Below are 20,917 nucleotides of genomic sequence, written 5' to 3' on the forward strand. Positions count from 1 at the left end.
ACCATTTTACATTTAGATTCCTGGTGCATTTAAACTTTATTCTTGTGTGTTCTGCAAAGAAAGGATCTAATTTATCTTTTTCTAAAGGGCTATCCAGTAGTATTGTGGTATCAACCCACCCTCATTAAAAAAAAAAATTTTTTTTACCTCATGATTTGAAAAATCATCTTTATCATATACTTGACTTCCTTACATACTTAGGACTATTCTGGATTTCCCATTCCATTGATCACTTTAATTCCTGTTCCAGTGGCACATGGTTTTAAGAATAAAAGCTTTTTGTATGTTTTACTTATCTAATAGGACTAGTCCCTTCCCCTTATCCCATCACAGGTCTTCCTCTTCAAGCCTTCTAGCTCTTGTTGTGTACTTATTTTCCTACATGAATTCTGGTAGTAACTTATTTAGCTCCAGGGAGAAGAAAAAAACCCCAAACCTTGTTAGTAATTTTACTGGGATCACATTAAATTTATAGAAAGAACTGATATTTTGATGACAATTAAATGTTCTAACCACAAGCAAGGATAATCTTTCCTTTTATTAGAGTTTTCTTTTGTTAAAGAAATAATTATTTGAGGTAAGTATATTAAAAAACTGAACCAGGAATGCCTGGGTGGCTCAGTGGTTGAGCATCTCACTTTGGCCTAGGGAGTGATTCTGGAATCCGAGGAATGAGTCCCACATCGGGCTCCCTGCATGGAGCCCACTTCTTTCTCTGTGTGTCTCTCATGAACAAATATATAAAATCTTTAAAAATAATAACAAATAAAAATTAAATAATAAAAAAGAAATAAATAACTGAACCAGAGATAATTTCCATGGGACAGGTAAAACAAGCACAAAGTCTGTCTTGCTTTCTTCCCAATAAAGGAGAGAAGCAATTCTAAAACAACAATATTATCAATTATCTTTGTGCTCAGGAATTGTAAGCATCTTGGTCTATAGCATTCAATCAGCTAGATATCACTTCTTTGCATGTGCTCTGGGTAAATATGAAGAGTAGTTGCTTCTAGGTATAAATAATAAGCCTAATCACTGTAAGACTTATTTTTGTTGGTTTTTAAAGAGGTCCTGGATCCCCTTGAGAATCTAAAAGCTAGACTCCCTTTCTCCCCAAATACATAAACTCACAACATTTTTCATGTCAAGGAGTGGTGAGAGACTCCCTGAAGCTAAGTCTTGAATGATCGTTTTGAACCTTTGCACTGTGAATTATGTATTACAGGCTTACAAACCTAGTGCTGCATAGGAAATATCCAAGTTTGGGCATTTTACACACTGACTTTATTTACTTTTTTAAAAATTATATTTATTTATTTGACAGAGAGATAAAGTTAGAGAGCACAAGCAGAGGGAATGGCAGAGGAAGAAAGAGAAGCAGGCTCTCCGATGAGCAGGGAGCCTGATGTGGGGCTCGATCCTAGGACCCTGAGATAATGACCTGAGCCAATGGCAGACGCCTAACTGACCAAACCACCCAGGCGCCCCTACACAATGACTTTAATACATGTTTTCATTCTTCCCTATTTCTTCTGAGAGATTTTTAGTTTAACATAATCTGGTTCTGAGCAAGTTTTAATTTGGCACGTATATATAGCCCTTCCAAGAAGATTGTAGTGTTATACCTATAAAAGTAGGAGGAAAAAGAATAGGTATCTACCTTCCTCCCCTGGTAGTTAATCTGATTTCATACCAAAGATCTAAACTTTAGATTCTGAAGGATTTCTATGTTGAGAATAAAGTACTTGATGCTACACCCATACATATTCTGAACACTACAGAAGAGGAAGCTGTGTTTGGGGAAGGCCCATGTCTAGTGTTTAATGTCCTTGAGGTGTGGAAATCTAGAAACTGTAGAGCTGACAATTCGGGGAGACAAAGGCAGGAAGGAAAATGACAGAATTGCTGCTGACATCACTAGTATCCTTCAGAATCTCGAACCCAAAATTCAGATGCAACAGTAGGGGGCAAGAATAAGACACCCTTGGAGTGGGGACATGGGGTGACTGAGTGACAGACAGGTCCTAAGGAAGGCACTTGATGGGATGAGCACTGGGTGTTATAGTATATGTTGGCAAATTGAATTTAAATTTTAAAAATGTACAAATGATCAACCATAAAAAAAAAAAAAAAGACACCCTTAGAATTCTCAGCCAGGTGATCATAACCTGGGGACATTTCCACTTGATATCACATTCTGAGAACTTGTGTAGTGTGCCTGTGGGGGAGATAAGGCTGTTTACCACCAGTTTGGAATTTTATTCTGAGACAAAGGGAAGCACTTCAGTGGAGCTGCTTTTTGGGTAAGTCATTCTGGCTGCTGGACAGTGGAATCAGGGTGGAGAGATCTAAAGCAAGAAGACGAATTAGGAGACAGGAGACTGTACCAGAGCAACATTGAGGGCCTTACAAGCCAGTGGAGGTAGGTGGAGGTAGGGTAGGGTAGGGTAAGGTTGCATTGGGGGAACCTATCTGGGATGACAAGAATGTGGGAGTGTCAGGCCTTAGAGATGGCACCCTGTGAATCCCTCTCTCTCTTGCCAAATGATCTCCTCCAAAGATATTTTTCCATCCCCTGCAGAAAGGAACAAGATGTTCTTCAGTCCCAAGTGCTAAGGGTGTGAAGACACACATGATAAAGAAGAGAGAACATAGGAAATAGACATGACAGAGGTGTTTGCTAGTGCTCGGTGGTAATCATATTGGAATATATAAATATATTAAAATCAACATGTTGGGGACGCCTTGGTGGCTCAGCAGTTAAGCATCTGCCTTCAGCTCAGGGCATGATCCTAGAGTCCTGGGATCGGGTCCCACATCAGGCTGTCTGCATGGAGCCCTGCTTCTCCCTCTGCCTGTGTCTCCGCCTATGTGTGTGTGTGTGTGTGTATGTGTCTGTATGTCTCATGAATACATAAATAAAATCTTTAAAAAAATAAATCAACATGTTGTACACCTTATACAATGTTATATAACAACTATATTTGAATAAAAATAAACTTTAAAAAATGTACTGAGGCCAATGTTATAACTGTGTTCAGTGATTCTTGAGACACAGGCTTAACTCAGGTTTTCATTGGTCCAAGGCTGGACATGCTTGTGCTAACACTGTGCATTTGTGCAGTGTGTTTTTACTTTCAAAATACTTCAATTTTCATTCTTTTACTCCCCCAAAATAACTTTATTCTTCCCACTGGGTCCACTGTTTGGGACCATATTAAAACCATTTGCCAAATGGTTATGCCATAGTTTGAGTTTCCCAAAGTACTACGGCTTCTGAGGATCTGACCAAGTTTATTATACTTAGTAATAATACATATAGTAAAGTGCATAAAGTCCCTAATCTTAAGCATATAGTTTGAATTTTTACATATGTATAGATAACCACCATTGAGATAAAACTATAGAATATTTCCTGTATCCCATGAGATTCTCTTATGTGCTTCTCATTCTATTTCCTGAAGCATTAATCACTATTTTGATTTTCATAAACACCTTTTACTTTTGCTTGTTCTTAAACTTTATATAAACAGAATTATATACTACAACTGTTTTGTGTCAGGCTTTCATAAACACAGTATCTGACATTTCTCCATCTTGTTGCTAGAGCCAATTATTTCTTTTTTTAATTGATGGGTAGTATTCCATGATATAAATGTGTCACAATTTATTTGTTGATAAACATTTGGGTTGTTCCATCATTTGGATATTATGAATAAAGCTGCTTTGAATATAATGTACAAATGATAGAACATTTGCATTCATTTCTGTTAGAAATAACAATAGAATTGCTGTTTCATAAGCAAATGCACATTTAACCCTAGTTAACGAACAAATGATTTTCCAAAGAGTTTATGTCGTTTTGCACCCTCCATTAGCAATATGGAGATCTACATCCTTAAAAAGACTCAATATTTTCAGTCTTCTAAATTTTAGTCTTTCTGGGATGAGAATAGTAGTGTCCTGTTGTGGTCTTTTTTTTTTTTTTTTTTAAGATTTTTAAATCTCTCCTCCCGGAAGCCTGCTGTGGGACTCACTCTCAGGGCCCCAGGATCACAACCTAAGCCAAAGGCAGATGCTTAACCACTGAGCCACCCAGGTGCCCCAGATATCTAAATTTTTCAATCTATTGAGACTTACATTGTGGTCTATATAGTCGTCCTGGAAAGTGTCCTGTGTGCACTTGAGAAGAATGTGTCTTCCATTGTTTTTGGGTAGAGTGTTTTGTATGTGTCTGTTAGGGCTAGTTGGTTCATTGTGTTGAGTCCTTTATTTACTTGAAGAGGAGAAGGGGGTTGTAATGGATGAAGAGTTGGAGATGGAGGAGAGATGGAAGCAATAGGACTAGGGGGAGGATGGATGGAGGGAGCATGATTGGGGAGGAGGATTTAAAGAAAAGCAAGCAACCTCATGGCTTGTCAGGATTCATTTTTTATTTTATGTCGTTACTACTACTACTAATCACCACTATTAATAATAATAATGCAGTTAGCACAAGCTTGGTCCAAAGAAGAAACTTGGTATACAATATTTAGTATTTTCTTTTAAATTGATGTGATGATTTCTTTACACAGAGAATGTGCTCATTCACTGGTTTAACCATTTGTCACACTGTGCTGGGTGATGCTGAGGACACGGTAGTGACCGTGACAGCCCACGTCCCTCATGGGGTTCACCATTTAGTCAATGGAACCTCCCTGACAGACCTATCCCCAGACAGTAACAACCCAGAGTTGGCAGGGCTGGGATGGGGGAGCATAGTAGGATGGGACAGAAAAAATAAAAACAAAAAAACATACATGAAGATAGAGAGAATAGCACAATGGATACTCATTTACCCATCAGCCCTAGATTCAGGACTTGCAAGATTTTGCTACCCTTGCTTCATCCAATGGAGCAGTACTTATCATCTTTAACATCACACACAAAAATCAACACAAAATGGACCAGGGACCTAAATGTAAGACACCATGTAAAAAAACTCCTAGGAAAAAGATAGACAAAACTTCACGAAACTAGATTTGACAGTGATTTCTCAGATATGACATTAAGGCATAGGGAAATAAAGAAAAAATAGAAAAACTGGGTTTCATGAAAATTAAGACACTGTGTGCATTAAAAGATACTATTCACACAGTGAAAAGATAACCCAGAGAATGGAAGAAAATATTTGCAAATCATATATCTAATAAGAGATTAATATCCAAAATATATAGAGATTTTTATAGATATATATACATATAAATATATAGTTTATGAAATATGTCCTATAAGATGTACATTTTTTCACTGTAACATAGAAATTGTAAATAATCGATTAAAGTGCTGCATTTTTATGAATTTTTTCTAGCCATTTTTAAAGAGAAAACTAGGAATTGAGTATTTTGTGTACGGTATGTTTCCTTCCTCCTTCCCTCCTGTCCTCCCTATTTAATTTTCATTTGTCATGAGGTTTTTGGATCTGCCATCGATCTACTGGAGATCATGCCCCACGTCATAGAGAATAAAGCTGATGATTGTACCAGTCTTAAATTATTCATGATTCAATAAAATTGATGCTTATTTATTAAAAAAAAAAAAAAAAGTCAGGGTGGATGTGGGCCCACATCTTCCTGAAGCCTCAGGAAGGCTGTCTATCTATATCTATCTATATAGATATAGATATAAACATATCTTTCATAAACATATATATAGAATTTTAGGAGTTCAACAAAATTCAACAAGAAAAAAACAAAAAACCCAATTCAAAGACTGGGCAAAATACCTGAATAAACATTTCTCCAAAGATGTACAAATGGCCAATAAGCACGTGAAAAGACGCTCAGCATCACTAATCATTAGGGAAAGGCAAATCAAAACCATAATAAGATATCGCCTCACAGCCATTAGACTGGCTACTATCAAAAAAAGATACTTCGTGAAGTGCTGGTTAGGATGTGGAGAAACAGGAACCCTTGTGTACTGTTGGTGAGAAAGTAAAATAGCATAGCTGTTATGGAAAACAGTATAGCAATTCCTGAAAACATTAAAAATAGAATTACCTTATGATCTAGCAATTCCACTTCAGGGTATATAGTCAGAGGAATTGAAAGCAGGGTCTTGGAGAGATCTTTGTACACCTATGTTCTTAGCAGTATTCACAATAGCTAATGTGCAAGCAAACCACGTGCCCATTAATAGATGAATAAACAAAATGTGGCATATCCATACAATGGAATATTATTCCACCTTAAAAGGAAGGAAATTCTGCAACATACTACAACAGGGATGAACTTTGAGGACATCATGCTGAATGAAGGAAGGCAGTAATAAAAAGACAAATACTGTATGATTCCACTGAGGTACTTGGAGTTGTCAACACCATAGACACAGACAGTATAGTGGTAGATGCCAGGGGCTGGTTGCTGGGGACCTGGGGGACAACGTGCTACTGTTTAATGAGTACAGAATCTCAGTTTTATAAGATGAAAGAGTTATTAAAATGGATGATAGTGATGGTTGTGATGGTTGCACAGTTCAAATATATTTAATCCCACTGAACTGTATACTGAAAAATGGTTAAGATGGTAAATTTCATACTATATATATTTTACCATAATAAAAAAAAACCCACTGAATTGTAGATTTTTTTTTGAATTGTAGATTTTAAAGGGTGGATTATATGATAGGTGACTTTTATCAAGACAGCTGTAAATACACTTAAAATGGCCCAGAAGGGAAGACTCTTCCTCACAGCTGATCTTGCTTAATTAAATGTGGAGGCAGTGGTGTAAAATTGGAAAATGACCATTTTGCAACCATCGTGGAAAAGATCAGTTTGAACAATCTTAGATTAATGAGAATGGATGCTAAATGTAGGAGAGAAAGCTTGATGAGGAGCAGGGTATTTGGATGAATTAACTGTCTTTTCAAAGACTGTTTATTGATTCCAAGTGTACAAGTAATAAATATACAGAGAAGAAATAAACAATGACTGGGTGGTTAAAATCATTATCACCTAGTAGATGCAGACAAATACCATATGACTCCAGATGTGAATCTGGAGAGAACACAAAATCATCAATCTAATAATCCAGCCAGAGATGTATAATTTGAATTTAATCATGAGGAAATACCAGATGAACCAATTAAAGAACGTATAAAATAAATAATCTACATTCTTAAAAAATGTCAAAGTCGTGAAAGACTAAGGAATTATTCAAGATTAAAGAAGACTAAAGAGACAGGATATAATTTTACGGGGAGAGTAGAATATTATTTGGACAACTGACAAAATTGGAATCAGATTGTTGATTATTTTAACAAGATTAAATTTCTGGAATTTGTTAATTTTATTGTGGTTATTTAAAAGAATATCTTTGTTCTTAGGAAATATACACTGAAAGTGCATGATACTTGCTACGTACTCTCAAATGATCCAGAAAAAAATGAAATAGCATGGAGGGGTGTAAGGCAGAGAGAATGATAATGCAAATGTGGCAAATGTTGAAAAACTGGTGTATCTGGGTACCAGATATACAGAAGTTCTCTGTACTATTCTTACAATGTTTCAGTAAATAAAAGTTTAATAACAGAATGTTTGTAAGAAGTGCTCATTAAAGACACAAAATCGCATTGTTAAATTCATTTGCCTTTCACATGTGAGTCCCAGAGCAGTTTTGTTTAGGATAAACTTTGCCAGGAAAATCTTAGTTGCAACTCACACTATCTCTGTGCCACAGAAACCTTATCAGCAGACAGTGGAAACACCAGGAGGTTTACAGATGTTTTCTGGGACTTCAAGAAAGGAGTGGAGTTACCCTGGGAAAATCTCAGTGACTATCAAATTAGAACAGTAGTAAATAGGACAAAGAAAAATGAACAAATGAAGGGTAGGCTAATCCCTCTGAGCGAAGCTGGGGTCAGTCCCACTTTCAGAAGCTTGGGGACTGTGATTCTACAACCATAACATCCTACTCCTTCTGGAACCTTCTCCTTTCACTGACAGGTGAGGGAATTCAAATTCCTGCTTCCTCAACAGAAAAGGGGGTGGGGAAAAGGAGAAAGACTTTCTTTCAGGTTCCAAACGGTAAATCAAGTATATTTTCTATCCAGCCTCAACAGTCAAGGCTATCAGATTCCTACCCCCTACCCAAAATAAACTTCTCACCTGAATCTTAATCCTTTGGACAGCAAAGCTTTTCATTTGTGACAAAATCTTCAAATGTGAATAATTGGCCAGGGTAACACAAACATGCAAATGTATTTATGCTAAAGTGTGATCAGTTAACTAATCAGTATAACCCATAATTGTAAAGGACAAACAAAACCAAAACCAAAACAGAAAGGAATTGGGTTTTCTTGTTTTGGAAAAAAGAGGAATTGAGAAAAAGAAAGGGAGACATTCCTGAGATGTAAAGACTGGGAAGAAAGAGGAAAGGAGTAATCCCCACAACCATTATCATTTGCTAGAAAGTTTATCCTCAGATTCCTGGCGAACCACAGCACTTGAGAGGATGGTTGTTGTTAACCAGCAGGGCACACCTGCTTGCAGTGCATGATTTGTGATGTCTGTGGGCAACCCTCTCGGGTTCCCTCCCTCCTCAGGAGCTTTGACTAGCATTTTGCTATTGCTCAAAAAACCTTGCTTTGCTGTCCACAAAAAAAAAAAAAAAAAAAGATTTGTGACGTTTGCTTATCCTACTAATTTCATAACAGAGGTCAGGATTTGGAGGATTTTTCTGAATCAAAGTATGGGTGTTGAAGTTGCCTCCGTTTCTCAGTCTTTGAAGAGGAAATAATTTTATTTTGTAAAATCTACCCCACAAAATTGTTGGGATTGAAGACAGTTTCTGTTAAACTCTTTAAGGAAAGAAATAATATAGCACCAATTCAAAATGATATATTTTTTCTATTCCAGGGCCCTGAGCAAATTCGGCTTTAGCATTTCACTTTAAACCTTGTGTCACTCACCCCAGTATTATCCAATTGTTTGCAGATAGGTAATGTTTTTATTAACACATCATACAAGTCTTCTCCCTTTCTACCTAGCAAAATGGGGTTTCTTGGTTGACTAGTGGTCACAATGTCAAATTCTATGGGGCCCAGCCATGTAACACAATTCCGTGGCGTTGGCTGACAGGAGGTGAGCGTTAGGGACTGGTGACAACTGAGTCAGTGGAGGTAGCATGCTCTGCCAGTTGGCCTTCATGATACAAAACATGTCTAGGCAAGTGGGTCAGTCTTGCCTCCTCCAGATTAGAGGATGTCTAAATTCCCTTTTAGTTCCCAAACCCTGTGATCGATTATTTTGAAATTTTATATTTGGCATGGTAGCTAGCTTGGAGCTCCTTTGTCAGTATTTATTAACCTGCACGGCTCTTGCTGATCATCTATCATTGCAAAATCATTGGACTTTACGTAGTAAAGTGGTTACTACTGAATTGAAAAGTTCACATAACATCTTTCATGTTTTTGCAGAACTTTGCCCCAAAGCTTGAATTCTGCTGTCTCTCTTAAAGGACCAAGCTACTGGTTACAAAATGTCAAGTTATAGATTATTTTTTCACAGTGACCTTTTAACATAACAATGTATACAGGCCTGGTTCACCTCTCCCAAGGTTGCACCAAAGCTCTGCTTTATCTCCCTGGAATATTCCAGATCTCTCTTACCTCATCCCATTACAAAGCTGAGCCCTCCATCCAGCTTAATCTCTTCAACCTCTTCACCCCACCACATACCCCCATACACCCTCATCTCCCTTTCACTCCTCCGCTTCTCTGGACACATACCTCCTATCCCTTCTACCAAGGCCAGAAGCATTCTCTGCCACAGAAGACAAAACCGGGGTCTGGAGACAACAGCTAGGCCCATCTAGATTGCTGCTTCTGGTGTAAATAGGCAGAGGGCGGGGTCTGTGGTAGGAGCAGCCAGAAGGAAGTCCCTAAAGGGGGAGGCCTGGGGCCCTGGCTTACTGGAAGAGGGGGCCCTTGGACTGTGACAGCCTGGCCCACCCCAAATAGTTTTGTTGTTAAGGCCTGGTTCCTGATGATACTGCAGTCTGATTCCTTCAACCTACAGTAAAGGAGTTGAGGCTGTTTTTTAATGAGATAATGATAATGATCATGATGTTGAATCAGGTTGATATCTGCCGCACAAGAACTCAGAACTCCAAGTTTCTAGAGCTAGTGAGTGGCCGACCAGCCCCCAGGGTGCTATATTGCTGGCAGCTGATCCCAAAGAAAGGCAGCAGGTGTCCTTAAGTTCAGAATCCTGGTCTGAGAATAGCACCTGAAAGACTGCAGCTGTAACTAGTGAGGTTTCTGTTCCTCATATATGCGCATTTATACGTTATTTTAGGTCCACGACGATGGACAGGCTCCTTTGACTCCTGTTACAGCTTGCTGCTCTGCAGCCCTGGAATCCCATTGTGTTGTGGCTTCCAAGGCCTTTCCTGTTCTGTCCCTGCCAGCATCTCAACTTTATCCCCAGTCACATGACCTCTTCCACTGTGGTCCAGCTACTCTGTGTTCTCAACATATCATATCCTCTAAATAAGCCAAATCCTGCCCTGGGACTTTTGCACTGGTTATACCTGCTGCTGGAACACTCATCCCACTGTTAACTGCTCTTCCCTTTTATAGATATCTGGCTCCTCATCATTCATTAGCTTAGTGATAAGAGTCTTTCTAAGGAATAGCCAAGACTTTCCCCTCAATCACCAGACACTGCTTTGTTTTTTTGTTTTGTTTTTTAATTTTTATTTATTTATGATAGTCACAGAGAGAGAGAGGCAGAGACACAGGCAGAGGGAGAAGCAGGCTCCATGCACCAGGAGCCCGATGTGGGATTCGATCCCGGGTCTCCAGGATCGCGCCCTGGGCCAAAGGCAGGCGCTAAACCGCTGCGCCATCCAGGGATCCCCCACTGCTTTGTTTTCTTCAGAACTATTAGCACTACCTGAAATTATTAAGTGTATTTGTTTACTTGGGTCTTTCTCTCCAGGCCGCTCCCCTCACTAAATTTTAAGTGCCCCAAGGCAGAGTTGGGCCTCTATGTATTGGCCCAGAGTTGGCCTAACGTATTGCTCATAACGTTATCCTACCTCCAAGATTTTTTTTTTGAGATTTTATTTATTTATTTATTCATGAGAGACACAGAGAGAGGCAGAGACACAGGCAGAGGGAGAAGCAGGTTTCATGCAGGGAGCCCAATGTGGGACTCGATCCTGAGGCCCCAGGATCATGCCCTGGGCTGAAGGCAGGTACTAAACTGCTGAGCCAACCTGGCATCCCCCCTCCACCTCCAAGATCAATACCTGACACACAGTAGGTGTTTACTGTATGTGCATGGACTAAATGAGTGGGATACAGTTCATTCATTGACTAAGTATTATTGTAAGTATACTTAATGTGTGCCAGGCACTGTGCTGAATGCAGAGGATACAAGAACAAACAAGACAGGCAAAGCCTCCCCCAAGGAAGCTTCCCATCTAAAAGGGAAGACAATCATTAAAATAATAATCTATTGATTGAAAATATATCTTAAAAAACAATAAACAAGGAATTGCTTGTTTTTTCACAGGTTACTATGAATGTACATTTCTGAAGTGTTGGTGGGGGAGACAAACTGTTGCTCACAGAACCCAGAATTCTCAGGAATCCAAACCAAATTTATGAAATTGATAAAAGGATTTATCCCTGGAAACTTCATGGGATCCCATAGAGCAAATGACCTATTTCTAGTTCTCAGACTAATTTTTTGCTGAGGAGTCTAATCAAGACTACCCTGTGGCACCAGCATATTTGTCAGGCTCAGTGAGTTTAATTTGAGAATGACCTTTGAATCTATGTTTCAACATCAAAAGAATTCAGATTCTGGGGATGTCCCAGGGCTCTAAGTGTCCTTTGGAGCTTGTAAAAGAGATCTGGTGCAAGGCAGGGATTGCAATGGGCCAATAGGGCTTCCTCAAAAGTTTCAGAAGGAAGTTGGGACCATGTGACTTTCCCATGGAAGTCACACACTAGTAATTTGGTTGAAAAGCTCCTGTTTTCCCTAGGCCACGTCTCTTCTTCACTCATTTTATCTCTTAGGCTCCTCAAAGCATTTGTTTTCATGAGCTCTGCTTCTAAACGTTGAGTTGCACATGCTGATCGTTTTAGGATTCTAAAATCCCTGGACATTTTCTGTTTAACAATAACTTATGATTTGGAGAAATTCAAATGCTAAATGCTGGTGATTTGGGTACCAAATCTAAACATCTCTAATACAAAGAGGTCCAAGATGCAAGGATGATAAATCTCAAATTCTAAACATTCACGAAATAAAACTTTTAGCACATTCTTTTGAATTTCCTCAGCAGGAACACATTTTATCCATTGCTGATTGTTTAGTTACTATGACTGCCTAATAAACCACCCTGAACTTTTTTTTTAAGAGTTTTTTTTTTAAAGATTCTATTTATTTATTGAGACACACAGAGAGAGAGAGGCAGAGACACAGACAGAGGGAGAAGCAGGCTCCATGCAGAGAGCCTGAGGTGGGACTCGATCCAGGGTCTCCAGGATCACACCCGGGGCTGCAGGCGGTGCTAAACCGCTGCGCCACTGGGGCTGCCCCCACCCTGAACTTAAGGTCATAAAATAATCATTGTATTATGATCACGGATTCTGTGCACTAGGAATTTTGACCCAGCAGAGAGGGGACAGGTTGCCTCTGCTCTGTGATTCTAGGTTTGCAGCTGGGAAGAAGGGTGGAGTGATTCAATGGTTGAAGTTTGGAATATGATGGAGACATCTTTACTCATTTTTTTTTTAAGATTTTATTTATTTGTTTATGAGAGACACAGAGAAAGAGGCAGAGACACAGGCAGAGGGAGAAGCAGGCTCCATGCAGGGAGCCCAATGTGGGACTCGATCCCAGGACTCCAGGTTTACACCCTGGGGCAAAGGCAGCACTCAACTGCTGAGCCACCCTGGTGTCCCAAGAGACATCTTTACTCATATGTCTGGCAATTGATGTGGGTGATTGACTAGGCACCTACACATGGTCTCTCGATGTGGTCTCTCTGCACATGCTCTTTGGACCTCCTCATAGCATGGTAGCTGGATTCCAAGAATGAGGGTCACAAGAGAGTAAGACACAACAATAGAGTAAGGGTACACAACATAGGGTGCCTGGGTGGCTCAGATGGTTGAGTGTCTGCCTTCAGCTCAGGTCAGGATCTCAGGATCCTGGTATCAAGCCCCACGTCGGGCTCCCGGCTCAGCAAGGAGTCAGCTTCTCCCTCTCCTTCTGCCTTTCTCCCCTGCTCATGCTCTCTCTATCTCTGTCTGAAGCAAATTTAAAAAAAAAAATCTTAAAAAAAAAAAGAGTGCCTGACATCTTTATAATCTGGCTCAAGATTTCATTGTAGGAAGAGTTTGTGGGATGGAATTATTGCAGGCATCTTCACAAAATACAGTCTGCCACAGGGATAGATTTGACTTTCAAAAATAGCTAAAAGTCATTGGAGTTAAGTTTGATGAAAAATGTTAATGAGAGGTGCCTGGCTGCCTAGATCAATAGAACATGTGACTCTTGATCTCAGGGTTGTGAGGTCAAGCCCCATGCTGGGTTAGATTTTAAAAATGAGGAGTAAATAATTAGAACATTAAATAATAAAAAGACTTCCTTCCGTGGATTACATCCAGTCCAGAATTTTATTTCAACAGACCTCTTGGGGAACCTTTATTTTTTATTTTAATTAATTTATTTTTTAAAGATTTTATTTATCTATTCATGAGAGACACAGAGAGAGACAGGCAGAGACACAGGCAGAGGGAGAAGTAGGCTCCATGCAGGGAGCCTGACGTGGGACTCAATCCCAGGTATCCAGGATCACACCCTGGGCCGAAGGCAGGCACTAAACTGCCAAGCCACCTGGGGCTGCCCTTGGGGAACTTTTAAAACAACCAGTATCATTCCCCCCAATTACCATGACAGATCTGATTAGGCATTGCATTAAGTATATTATCTCCTAGGGGGAGTATTTGAAGACCTGACATGCAGGCAGGTAAATTCTTGCACTTGGGTTTATGAGGGAACAAACAAATAACCTCATCATCTTATATCTCATTTAGCCATCACCAAAAGCTACATTTTGATTTGGGTATAAATTCTGAGGTGCTAGCAACAATCAGTGCATCCCAAATGTTTCCCCAAATGTCTTCCAAAGCTATGTTGCAAGCATTAATTCTTAAGAGGTGAGAAATATTCTTCTGGAGATTAATAATTAATAATCTCTATAAGTATTAAAGGGTTCTCTACAAAGGAAACTAATTTGATATTGTTTAGCCAAGTGACAAAAACAAACAAAAAAACCCCTTCCCTTTTCAAGAAGATCCTATTAATATCCCTTGGAACAGGAATACTATGGAAAATACTGCCTGTGGCCTTGCCCCTAAAAATGTTTGGAAATAGCAAAAAAAAAGTACTGTTGATTTGCCATTTTCTCCCCAGCATTCACATTTAACTTCTGATTAAACCGGTGCCACTTGATCTGATTAACCTACGAGGATGGAGGACACCCAGGGCCATTTGATAAAGACTCATTAATATAACACAGTGGTACTGCCCAGGTTTGAGAGCCACTTTCACAAGTGTGGAATGCAATCTGGGGTATAGACTGTAAAAGAACCAAAGGGCTGGAAGAAGCCCTAGAGATCATCTACTTTAACTCCTTTATCTTAAAGATGAAAACTGAGGCTTACCTTTATTGGACGACTTCCCCAAGAAACATTCGTCAGTGCCAAACCGGAGCTGGAAGCCAAATGTAGTTTCCTAGAGTAGGTTTTGCAAGTATAAAAAAGCACATGTATGAGTCTTAGAGTAAGCCTGGATCATGTACCTCCTAGAAGCAAAAATTTGGAGTCAGAGCTTAGGATTCTCCGTCATTTATGAGCTAATTTTACGCAACTAACTCCCCTGCTCCAAGCATGTTATCTCATCTATAACTGTGAACGATATTGCACCTAGTTGCCTTACCAGCGTAGTTGTAAGGGTCAAGTGAGGTAATGTACTGCGTGAGGCTTATGCAAATATCGGTGGCAGATTGGTTTGCTTGGTCTCTGCTCATATGTAGTTCTCTGTGTTCCTAGAAATGTGACTCTGGACTCCTCAGTAATTTGATTGGTTTGAGATGTTGATAGACTCCCCAATGCAGTTAGTCATTTAAATTCACTGCTCTCTTTTTTAGCTCTTTGTGAATGACACAAAATAAATAATTGAGGGCAGAGCACAGAAGCACATTTCCAAAGATTATTAGAGATGAAACCCAAGATACCACTGATGTCTCCCCACTGTGCTTTAGGAGCAGGAGACTCTAAGGCTCATCTTGAAAAATTTGGGGCATAGGGAGGCCAGTAAGACAGGCCTTTTGCTAATGCTAATAGGGCTCAGGCAAGAGTAAAAACAGAGGCCCATATACCGTATGTCCCTGAATTCTACAGTATTCTTGCTTCGTGGGGAAGGGTACAGCAAGAAGAGGGCCAAGGCAGGGACCGTCTTGCCTGGGTCTGACCTGACAGTACTATGATTAGAAGTCTCTTACAAAAATGCCAATGAAGGATGACAAAGCTGTGACCAAAGGAATGAAAAGGAGACAGCAATGGGGAAGGTCACATAAAAAAGATTTTGTGATACTTAGAAACTACCAATATATGGGAGAACAAAAAGAAAGGAGGCAACAGAAGATGCCAAATGTTTCAGTCCTGGGTTATCGGTGGGGCCAGGAAGAACCTTCTGACACAGTTAATCTCAGATTTCTGTTAGCATGTACATTTTTCATGACTGAGCAAAATTCTTTCTCAAATATTTTCAGACAGAATTGTCACCCATTCATATGTGTTCAGAATAGTGCAGGTACTTAAGTATTTGCTCTAAGCACCAGATATAAGAACATGTTTGCTCAGAAATTTTTTTTCTTTTTCAGAAATTTTAATAGTAATATCTTAGAGCAACATAGCTCAGAAAAATATGTAATTTCTATTTAAATATTATGTTACCTCAAGTCATGCAAATAAATGTTGGCATAAATGCCTTTATGGTGAAGAATTTGGTCAGCTGCAAAATGGGGCTATTAAAATTGTTTTATCATCAATTTTTAGAATACACTTCTATAGTGGAATGGAGTGAGATTTTACTAAGTCTGAGACCTCAAAACTTTGAGATATGACCTTTCCTATTACAGATCAGTCCAGCTGAATCATAGGTAGAAATATATAGATGGAATATAATTATTCTAATTGGAATATGGCCATGATACCAGCTAGCCAATATTCTGATCATAAAAACAATGGTTATTTTTTTGTCTCATTGCTTTTTATGAGACATTGCAATAATAGTTTGTGCCAAATGACTCTGACAATGTAATAGAATTCTAGAGTTACTGTTCTAAACTTGTAATATAAGAAACACCTGTAATGTAAGAATGTCTTTCTTTAAAGGGATTCCATCAAACATTTGCTTGAAAGATAAAAGTATTTACTCTTATGAAACATCCTATTGATAAATAATAAGTTACAGAAGTCACATTGGTTTTTTTCCTAAAGAAGAGGGAATAACAAATGGTATATTTTTTAAATGGTCCAGTCTTGGGCAGCCCGGGTGGCTCAGGGGTTTGATGCCGCGTTCAGCCCAGGGCCTGATCCTGGGGTCCTGGGATCGAGTCCCACATCAGGCTCCCTGCATGGAGCCTGCTTCTCCCTCTGCCTGTGTCTCTGCCTCTTTCTCTCTCTCCTCTCTGCTGTGTTGCTCATAAATAAATAAAATCTTAAAAATAAATAAATAAATAAATAAATAAATAAATAAATAAATAAATAAATGGTCCAGTCTTTCTTAATATTGATAACTATGAAAGGAAACCACTTAAGTGGTTTTAAGTGTATCTTGGGATGAGGGCCCTTAGAGCATTGCAAATACCCTGGTAATCCACAGTGTGCCCCAAATCAGAGCCTGAGGAACAGGGAGCAGAACAGGCTGTAATTTGAGGGTGATTGGGTCCTCATCACCAACTTTAGGTGTTCTCTAGGCCACAGAACACTTTTGACAAACCCCAGATCTCAAATGGGGATGGGGGGTGGTGAAGACTAGGGTAGAGGTAAAAATGGTGGCTTAATCTCTAAGAACATATATCTGAATAGGTTCTTGCTCTTCAAAGGGCACTGAGAAGCAAGGGGGTAGAAGGCTAAGCAATTCTCCCTAAAACACCACTGAAATCTTAGGGACCCAGTCCGTCATGTGCTTCCCCCACTCTTGTTCTGAATCAGTTGAGAAATAGGCATGCAAAACTGGTAGGAATAAAATTACATTTTTTTCATTAATGATAAAGCTGGACTAGAGAACCCTGCTTGTACCTGGGACCAGGTAGGCCTTCAGTTCTACCTGTAGGTAGGGAAAGCTGTTCTGTAGAGCATACTTGACCTGCCTCTGCAGGAAAGGATTTCTACCCTCACTCCCTATCAGACTCAGAGAGAGGCCCAGAGAGACAGCCTCCGGAAGGTAGGCCTGCACCCCCATCCCAGGTCCACTTGCTTCACAGGAACAAAATCAGAGAGGAGGTGCAGGCAGGTCTCAGCTGGAGAGAATGAGCAAGCAGTGTGACCTTTACCCTTCTCCCTGGCCATTTCAGTCACTCCTCCCCAAAAGGCAGAGCTAGAAGCTACTTTCTCACTTTCCTGGAGAGGACAAAGTGTAGGCAGAAGTCACTATTTTAGAGGTCAATGATGGAACATGAGAAGAAGGAGAGAAGGGTTTCCTCAGCTGCCATGTGATTCAGTCTTATCCTAGCAGAAGAACATTCTAGAACAGGTGGGTCCTGGAAGTTATATTTTTACATAAACCCAAGTTTTAATCAGGCCAAAGCTAGGTAACACTCACTCCCTGTGGCTCACGGGTGGGTGAGTCGGGGGAGGCAGATGTAATTTGCAGTTAAGCATTTGCAACTGAAACTCTGAGATCAGTCCTGAAAAGGAGCCAAGGATTGCCTTCTGAGAGCCCTGCGGACTTGTTTGGAGGGAAAAAAGAATGTGTATTTATTCTTATTTGAAGCTGCTCTGAGGAATGAAAGGTATCTCCCTTCTGGTGCTGTCAGTCAGGGGAAGAACAGCCTGGGGTGGATGTAGGGGTAGGAGGGGGAAACCTCGATATGTGTACGACATGGGTAAGGTTGAGTTCTGGCCAAAGTCTGAAAATTAGGTTCGTCTCTGGTATCCTCGTTCTGCTTTTCGTTTGACCAAGGCCCTCCTGCATGAGTCGCTCATCTTCCCAATGACCACTTAACTTTAACTTCCACTTAAACTTGTCAAGCAAGCATTTCTTCATCCCTTCCAGGGCAGCTCGAAGGTAGATGGTAGGAGAAAAATTAATTAAAATCATGAGCAGTGAAGTGTGAGTCTTGGCCTTCCTTAGCCACCTTGGATGTATTTGTATTTTGAAAGAAAAGACTGGTGTACAGGTATCAATATCTCAGTGGTTTAAATTTCAGGCAGAATTATGAAGCTATTTCCTTGGGAATCAGGGGTGGAATTGTTCCCAGCACTGAGTGGACAATACAGCCTTCTGTGAAAACGTGGCATGAGTAAGGACCAGGCACAGACTCAGCAGAAGTCAAGAAGGATGAAGACAAATGACCATTGGTTGGCATAGAATGAGGTCATTGGGAGCAGAAAGGATTTGGGGAACAGTGGTAGCAGTGATGACAGACAATGATCAGGTAGTATGGATTCAGTTCAGCCAGTAATGTCCAGAATGAAATGTTTTAATTCTCTGGACATCTGCTCTGGTAAGTACACTTTGCCTTTTCTAAGCAAATCACTAGTCTTTTTTTTTTTTTTTTTTTTTCCCAAACCACTAGTCTTGAACAAAGGAAATGCCAATGTATCCCTTTCTAGCTGCGGGACCCATGCTCTACCTTGATGGTGAGATCTGCCCTGGGTCAGCCTCCTCATTCACCCAAATATGTGTTCTATTTATACCCTAAGCAGTCCTTATGCTCAGCCTAACAGGCACCTGACTGATGCCTCCTATCCTTGACACTTCCTTCCTTGCCTCTGGACACACTGTCCTCCCCACCACCCCTTCAAGCCTGTTTGTGCCCCTTCCAAATTCTGCTCATCCTTCAGAGCTGGCTCAGGTTTCCAGACTTTCTTCTCTGGGCAGGTTTTCCTGAGTACCAGTATCCCTTTCCCTTTCTGAGCTTCAAGTAGTATATTAATAATCATAATGGCAATAATTACAGTAATAATAATGATGTCCTACGTTTAAGAATTTTTTAAAGTGCTGCCACATTCTTTTTGTTACATGTGTGCATCACAGAATCATTCAACAGATAGTAAGGGATTAATATTATTCCTACCTAAAAACAAAAATAAAACAAAAAGCAGGGGAGCCCAGGTGGCTTAGTCAGTTAAGCATCTGCCTTCAGCTCAGGTCATGATCTCAGGATCCTGGGATCAAGTGTTGGGGCTCCCTGCTTGGCATGGAGTCTGCTTCTCCTTCTCCCTCTGCCCCTCCCCTTTGCTATGTGAGCTCTCTCTCTCAAATAAATAAATAAAATCTTAAAAAAAAATCAATAAGGAAATCGAGGTCCAGAGAGAGTAACTGCATCTTTTAAGGCCACATACCCCAGGGTGCATTGTATCTGCCATTTTGGTCTCTCTCATTTAAGTTACAATTTCTGATTAAATGCTATCTTGCACCGTTTTCAAAATGTTTCCTGTTGCTAGTCTTAGCTCTGTAATGAGATTACACTTTCTTCAAGGCAGGAAAAATATCTTGTGCATTTTGAAATCTTCAGCACCCAGAATTATATGAAGTACACAATTTTGGCTTAAAAAATGATGTATTGATGATGTGGAGGGTTACATATTTGTATTTCTGCACATTGTGAGTGTGGACATTTGAGTTTGCTGGAAGGTATCATGGCTCTGTGATTCCACTGGACCTGATTTCAGGTATTGGAGATCCTGGGGCGCACACACACACACACACACACACACACACACTGAGGAGAACACTCTACTACTATTAGTACTGGTAGCTACCATTACTGACCTAAAAGATTTCAGTGTTGGTATCAAGATGGGAAGGAATGAAGTATCTGTGTTTAATGTGTCACTTCCCTATATTATTAATTGGGAAATATGTGCCCTGCCTCTATCTGCTTTGAAATTCCTTGCTTCCCTCTCTCCCATCAATAGTGACCTCTGACCTGTGCCAGCTTCAGTAGGGAAGACGGAAAGCACTTGACCTGCTGACTGACACAGCGATAATGCTGGTGAAGAGGGTGAGCAATTGTGCTGGTGACTTTGGCCATCTGAGAAGGAAATCGGGGAAGGCACAAATGCTGTCTCTTTCTCCTGGGGCTTTGCAGAGAAGGATGGTCTATGGGTTATTGTTCTGGCTCAGTGACTGACCCTGGAGAGAGAGGAAAGAGAAGAGGGCCGCACAAGCTCCAAACCAGATTCCTTGAAGGTGAAGCTATGGAAGATCATTGCATTGATAGGATTAGGGAAATTTGGGGTTCAATTCAAGGATAGGCTGATCCCATGTCCCAAGAGTGACGGATCCATTGGTTAATGTATCCACTGGGTTGTTGCCATGTGGATTATGTCTCACAATTAGGGTGTACAGTCTCAAAATACAATGACATCATGAAAATTTGCTTAAATGTACATCTGTAAATAGAGTGGAACATTGCAGTTTCAAAACTTGAAACAAATCCTACCAACTATTGATCATTCTGTAAAAGATTCATCTGAGCCAGCATTCAAGTTCAAGTATACAGACATGCCAGTAAGATTACTGATGCAAAAAATATCAATGCATGCCTCCTGGTTTCTGAATCAATCTTGTGTAGCACTTTTAATAAACATGTAATATCTACTTCATCTCTAAATG

General features: G+C 40.0%; 1 protein-coding gene across 1 annotated transcript in view; it reads right to left on the reverse strand.

The window, feature by feature from the left end:
• ATOSA (atos homolog A) overlaps window positions 1-14,954 on the reverse strand; it is a 121,556-nt gene extending 106,602 nt beyond the window's left edge. The window contains exon 1 of the mRNA XM_072808567.1: window positions 14,731-14,954. The gene's annotated coding sequence lies outside the window, so the exon portion shown is untranslated. The remainder of the gene's footprint in view (window positions 1-14,730) is intronic.
• Between the last annotated feature and the right edge of the window lie 5,963 nt (window positions 14,955-20,917).

The sequence above is a fragment of the Canis lupus genome, chromosome 32 (assembly GCF_048164855.1).
Source record: "Canis lupus baileyi chromosome 32, mCanLup2.hap1, whole genome shotgun sequence".
In the NCBI taxonomy this organism is placed as follows: domain Eukaryota; kingdom Metazoa; phylum Chordata; class Mammalia; order Carnivora; family Canidae; genus Canis; species Canis lupus.